This window comes from Glycine max, chromosome 6 (genome assembly GCF_000004515.6).
Source record: "Glycine max cultivar Williams 82 chromosome 6, Glycine_max_v4.0, whole genome shotgun sequence".
Lineage (NCBI taxonomy): Eukaryota > Viridiplantae > Streptophyta > Magnoliopsida > Fabales > Fabaceae > Glycine > Glycine max.
Window position 1 is genome coordinate 24,941,092 of NC_038242.2, and position 6,847 is coordinate 24,947,938.

A 6,847-nucleotide genomic window follows, 5' to 3' on the forward strand; every position below is an offset into this window, starting at 1 on the left:
CCCAATAGTTGGGCCATGGTGAGGGCCTTTGAGGTCTTGTGTCCCTTCTTTAACATTTGGCCTAGTGCGACGGTGTTTCATTATTTCTTTATTATGAAATTGACGAGCAGGATGGGTTGGGTCTCCTTGAACTGTGTGTCCAAGAAGCTATTTAAGTTCGACTCAAATGTCTTTCTCCATTTCAAGGACCATTTCTTCAAGTTCCTAACTTCTGATGTGGTGGCTTATGGTTTGCCACTGATGTTCAATCAAGAAGAAGAGCCTCGATTCATGTTCTATTGGCAGTTTGACCTCACCAGCTTCAAGTCTTTAAACGAGGATCTGTTGACCCTTTTGGAGAGGGTTGACAAGGCTATCTTGGAGCAGCTGTCAACTTTGCTGGACGTGCGGATCATTCTATCGGTGAGTGATCCCCTCATTGCCTTGGACAGTAAAGTGCCTTACCTTGTCCTTTTTGTGTCTGAGGTAAGTGTCAGACTGAACTAACACTTGCTTGTGCTATTGTTGCTAGTTTTGCAAGAATTATGGTTGATTTCCCTTGGAGGTCACTTCTAAAGCAGGTTGGACCTGATGGTGGGACCATGCCACTGTCTGTTGTTGCTCTTGTTGCTAGATAAGGGGGTCAACCTGCTGTTGAGGTTGGCCTTGTTACTCATGTTGCCGAGACCGCCCTCGGTGCTCCTTCCTTTGTTTTGGCAAAGAGGAAGTGAGATGACGATGTTGGGTTGTCATTCCATAAGAAGTTGGGAGACCCTTGAGCTTTCGTGCCCATAGGCAAGTTGTAGGGTAGACGCCTAGTTCTGGTTGCCCTTCGAGTTTGCGAGATCTTCCTCCGACTCAACTGAACGTCGAGGCTCATACTCCTATTGTTGCTATTGTTTCTGCTCCTCCACCTCCTCTTGTCGTGCCTATTCAAGAGATTGCTCTAGCTGCTAAAGTTGATGCACCAGCCACTTCAACTGGTCTTGTCATGGTCCACCATCATTGTACCCTTGCTGAGTGCGAGTGTGGCAACCATGAGTGCTCCCAAGATGTCGTGTCCTCCTTCTTCAGCTCCCCGGGTTCCTCCCTTGGCTGTGATGGTGTCGACATCACCTTTCTCCTCTTCTCGCCCCCATGTTTCCTTGGACCACATCTATACCTCCTATGATGTTGATGTGGAATAGGGTATAAGCCCGAACAGAAGACCCCGGTTGGCTTTGTGTCGATCTTTGACAAAAATCTCATCCGGTCAATTGGGGTCCAACATTCTATGCATTCCGCATGGGTCTTCCTCTAGAGAAGTTTGGCTATTATGGAGGAGAATGGACAGCGGCACCAGGAGGCTCTGAGCAAGGTGGCGTCCTTGGATGCAAAGGTGGTCAAATGGAGGGCTATTGCTCGCACGGTCTAGAGAGTGGAGCGCCTTAAGGTAGCCAATGCCATCGTCGCCTTCACTAAAGCTATGAAGTTGAACCACCAACTGCCTTCCAAGGTTGGAAGTGTTCTAGCCAATTTGCTGCATACCAGGTTGGATAGTGATGAACTATTCGAATGCTGCAAGGACTTGCAGGGAGAGAAAAAAGACTTGGCTGGCAAGATGAAGGGCATTGTGATGGAGAAGGATGAGTTTGCCAAGGTGGTGGTGGACCTCAAGGCCTGACAAAAGAAGTCAGAGTTCAGGCTGGAGGAGTCCGAGCTGTGGGTGACTTAGGAGAGGGAGGCCGATAAGGAGCTTGAAGAGGAGCTGCTTATGTACAAGAAGGAGGTTATGGAGCAGCATGAAAAGGGCTTTAACAAGGCTATTAGGAAAGCTAGGTTCTTTGATAAGGACCTTGACTTGGGTCTTTTTGACCCATTCAAGGACGTGCAAGATGGTGTTCTACTTGACGAGTAAGATATTGCTATTGAGGGGGAAGGCTGGCGAGGAGTAGGATGCTAAGGAGTAAGGTGATGGTGCCAATGTTTAGGCTGCCTTTTCTTTGTTTTTCTTCATTGTTGGATTTTGGCCACATAGGCTTTGTAGTTGTGACAATTTTTTTTCTAATGCATTTGCTATCCTTCGTTGACGAATTTTTCACTATTTTTATATCTTGTGTGTTTGCCTTCATCTATGCAATGCTCTGTTACTTGTGGTAGTATGAATAGGTCATTGTGATGAGAATGAAGTCTTTGATTGCATAAGAAGCAAGACCTTGGTGATGTGGAGTCAAGACATTGGTGGTCTTGTGAGATAAAGAAGTATATGACATGAAATCATCTCAGGATTGATTTCAAGGTTATGTCACTCATGTGGTGGTGCCTCCTTTTTCTTTGTGAAGCTTTTCCCCTAATGCTTGTAAGGAGTTGGTCTGATTTACACCTGGTTGAAGATCTTGTCAACTAGTTCGGTGATAGGTCTTCTTGACCTATGGAGCTTCTCCCCTGATGGTTGTGAGGAGTTAGTATGACTTCCACCTGATTGAAGGTCTTGTTGACCAGTTGGGTGGCAACTTGTTTAGTCTTGTGGAATCTGAACCTTTGACTATGGTTGTCATAGTTCCCAAGGAGTGAGTGGACTAAGGGCGTGCCTTGGGTTTTGTAGGAGTGCGTACCAAGAGTGCACATTGGGGTTTTATACCAAGGGTGTACCTTGGGTTTCTGTACCAAGGGCAGACCTTGGGTTTTTTATGTTCCTACAGACTTGTATTCTTGCATAGATAAGGGTTAGGAATATGAAAGATTGTCAAAGGTAGACGTTGCATACCTTGAGTTTCTGCGAAGACAGAACTTTAGCAATGGAGGGGCTCACCAAGGGTTGACCTTGGGTTTGACAAGCCTGTAGAGTTGTGATGAGGCTTACCAAGGGAAGACCTTGGGTTTGACAAGTCTTTGGAGAAAAGAGACTCACCAAGGGAGGACCTTAGGTTTTGCGAGCCTTTGGAGATGCAAGCCTCACCAAGGGAAGACCTTGGGTTTGACGAGTCTTTGGAGAAATGATACTCACCAAGGGCAGACCTTGGGTTTTGTGAGCCTTTGGAGAAACGATACTCACTAAGGGCAGACCTTGGGTTTTGTGAGCCTTTGACGATGTGAGACTCACCAAGGGCGAACCTTGGGTTTGATGAGCCTTTGGAGAAATGAGACTCACTAAAGGCGTACTTTGGGTTTGGAGATGCGAAACTCACCAAGGGCAGACCTTGGGTTTGACGAGCCTTTGAAGAAATGACTAATGACGTGTTGATGTGCCATTATTTTCTCCTATTTCTTAACCCTTTTTGCACCATTTTAAGTATTGATTAATCTTATTCGTCAAATTAATTAGGCAATTTTATTATTTGGGCCCATTAAGCTAATTTGATGTTTTTAATCTAATTTTAGGAATTAATGAAGCATTGGGCTTGAATCCAGAATTGAGCTTGGACTTGAAGAGGGCAGACTATTTTATTCTACAAATTAGATCTTATCTTATATTTATCTTATCTAGATATTATTTAGATTTGATCTCATCTATATATTATTTAATCTAGATCTTATCTAGATTTGAATTTAATTTATTTATGGGCTTGGATTTAAAAGAGATTTGTAAGCTTTAGGGCTGAAAAAACTATATAACAGCACCAAGGTTCTAGTTTAGCTCTCTGTCTCTCCTCTCTCTCTTCTGTTTTTCGTTTTTAGTTATAGTCTCTCTCTCTTTCTCTTTTATTTTCATTTTTTACAATTCCAGTTCAGACTTAGTTTTATCAATAAAATTTCGTTCTCTATTTGATTAATGGAAGGCTAAGTCCACAGCATTGTTTTCTCTTGAGAATCAAGCACAATTCTCTTTGAGGTTCTATTATTACTGTTAAATTTTGTTCCGTTTTTCCTCTTCACTAATTACTCTGAATTTGTTGCTATTAATTCATGCATGCTTAGTGCTTGATTAATTGTCTCTGCGCTTAATTTACATTCATGCTTAATGATCGTTTATGAGTAATTGGTGTGTGTGATGCTTAATCACATAATGAATGCTTTATGTTAAATTTCGCTTAGTAATTTAATTTAGGGTTGGATTAAGTGGTTAAACTGATAAAGGATAAATACTCGCAACCTAGGATAAGAGACTTGCTTGTGAATCAAGGGGAAGCAACGTATTTTAATTCTGATAATTTCTAATTCAATTTTACTCGCTGTTTAATTTACAAAAGCAAACAACCCCCCCCCCCCCCAATTTGTTACTATTTCCTACTATATGTTATGAACATTTGGTGTATCATTGCTCGTTGGGAAACGACCTAGGATCACTTCCTAGTTACTACATTTTAATATTATTTGATTTGGGTACGGTTTCGATCAAATTTGACGCCGTTGCCGGGGAGCAGTGTCCAAAGATTCATAATAGCCAGTGTCGTGTTAGTGTTTAATTCTTTCGTGTTTTATGTTTAATTGTTAGTGTTGTGTTAGTGTGTGTGTTAGTGTTGTTTAGTGTCTTGGTATTTTGTTTAGTGTGTGTTCTGTTTTAGTTTTTTGTTAAGCGCTTCCCCTGTTTCAGTTTTGGGTGTTTTGCTGTGAATAGTGTTTTGCGACGGATTTAGCGACCACTTTTGCTTGCGGCAAAACAGAGTAGTAGTGGAAATCATGTAGCGACGGATTTTAGCGACCACCCTTGCTGAATTATTTGGGATTTTTTGTTTTAGTAGCTAGAGTTGTTATTTTTGGCTGAATTTTTTTGTAGTAACTTCTTTTAATCTATATTTTGTGGGAAAAATAGCTAGAGCCTTTAGTTTGGTCAAATTTGAAAGTTCCAAAAAAGTAGCAAATTTGATTTTTGTCAAAACTTCAAACGGTCATAACTTTTGTTGCGGTTATCAGAATCGCAATTGTTATATATGTATTTGGGGTAGAAAAAATTTCCTACGCCTTGGCAGCCCCCTATAGTCTGGCTGAGGTCTCCATCGTCCAAAAAAAGTGATTCTGTCAAAAGTTTTTTATTTTTGAAGTATTATTCTCTTATTTTTCTTAACTTATCATTTTTAGCTTATATAGTTAGACTTCGAATTTTCATTTGAAATTTTTTGTGCTATCTTCTCATCATTTTATAAGGTTGCTCACAAAATTTCAAGTCATTTGGATATCATTTAATGGTAACTGTAGTTCAAACCTACACTGTTACTTTCATAAAAAGGCAACTAGTTGTGCATGCTGAATTTAGTGTATGACTAGAGGAAATCCATCTGACTTAAAACCCTTTGATCCTGAGATAGATAGGACATTTCATAGATTAGTTATACATCATTTAGTACCTTTTGAGCATCCTAAGCATTCTGATATTGATGATTTTGAGCATTATAATTTTGAACATTCTGATTTTGTACATTTTGAGAATATGGCACAACCTCCACCCCGTGAGAGGACTCTAAAGGAAATGACTGCACCTGATTTCACCTATGAAAGCTTGTACATCCAATACCCTAATGAGGATGTCCCATATGTTCTTAAAACTGGAATGATCCATTTTCTTCCAAAGTTTCATGGCCTTGCATGTGAAGACCCACACAAGCATCTGAAAGAATTCCATATTGTCTGCTCCACCATGAAACCACCAGATGTCCAGGAGGATCACATATTTCTAAAGGCCTTTCCTCATTCTTTAGAGGGAGTGGCAAAGGATTGGCTATATTACCTTGCTCCAAGGTCCATCACGAGCTAGGATGACTTCAAGAGAGTATTCTTAGAAAAAAATGTTCCCTGCTTCCAGGACCACGACCATCAGAAAGGATATTTCAGGTATTAGACAACTCAGTGGAGAGAGCCTATATGAATACTAGGAGAGATTTAAAAAATTATGTGCCAGTTGCCCTCACCACCAGATTTCAAAGCAGCTTCTCCTCCAATATTTTTATGAAGGACTCAGCAACATGGAGAGAAGTATGATAGATGCTGATAGTGGTGGAGCCCTTGGAGACATGACCCCTGCTGAAGCCAGAAATTTAATTGAGAAGATGACTTCCAACTCCCAGCAATTCAGTGCCAGAAATGATGCTATTGTAATTAGAGGAGTGCATGAAGTAGCCATAAATTCATCTTCACCAGGTGAGACTAAGAAGCTTGAAGGTAAACTAGATGCCTTGGTTAACCTGGTAACCCAACTGGCCATGAATCAAAAATCTGCACCTATCACCAGACTCTGTGGTTTATGCTCCTTTGCCGACCACCACACAGACCTTTGCCCTTTTGGGCAACAATCTGAAGCAATTGAACAGCCTGAAGCTTATGTTGCAAACATCTACAACAGACCTCCTCAACCTCAACAGCAAAATCAGCCACAACAGAATAACTATGACCTTTCCAGCAACAGGTACAATCCCGGATGGAGGAATCATCCCAACCTTAGATGGTCGAATCCTTCACAACAGCAGCAGCAACAACAATAGACTTATTTTCAAAATGCTGCTGGCCCAAGCAGACCATACATTCCTCAACCAATCCAGCAACAACAACAACAACAACAACCCCAGAAACAGCAAACAGTTGAGGCCCCTCCGCAACCTTCCCTTGAAGAACTTGTGAGGCAAATGACTATGCAAAACATGCAGTTTCAACAAGAAACCAGAGCCTCCATTCAGAGCTTAACTAATCAGATGGGACAGTTGGCTACACAGTTAAATCAACAACAATCCCAGAATTCTGATAGATTACCTTCTCAATCTGTCCAAAATCCCAAAAATGTGAGTGCCATTACATTGAGGTCTGGAAAGCAGGGTCAAGGACCTAAACCAGTAGCATCTTCCTCATCCGCAAATGAACCTGCCCAACCTCACTCTACTCCAGAAAAAGATGATGACAAAAATTTAAAGAGTAAGTTACCTAACAATTTCTATGCAGGTGAATCTAAAGAGAAGCAGCA

The 6,847-nt window shown here is 41.3% G+C and overlaps 1 non-coding gene across 1 annotated transcript; it reads right to left on the bottom strand.

Moving 5' to 3' along the window:
* Positions 1–5,705: 5,705 nt before the first annotated feature.
* Positions 5,706–5,812, bottom strand: LOC113002047 (small nucleolar RNA R71). The gene has a single exon (XR_003267575.1). It is a non-coding gene; the product is annotated as a small nucleolar RNA R71 (small nucleolar RNA).
* Positions 5,813–6,847: the final 1,035 nt, after the last annotated feature.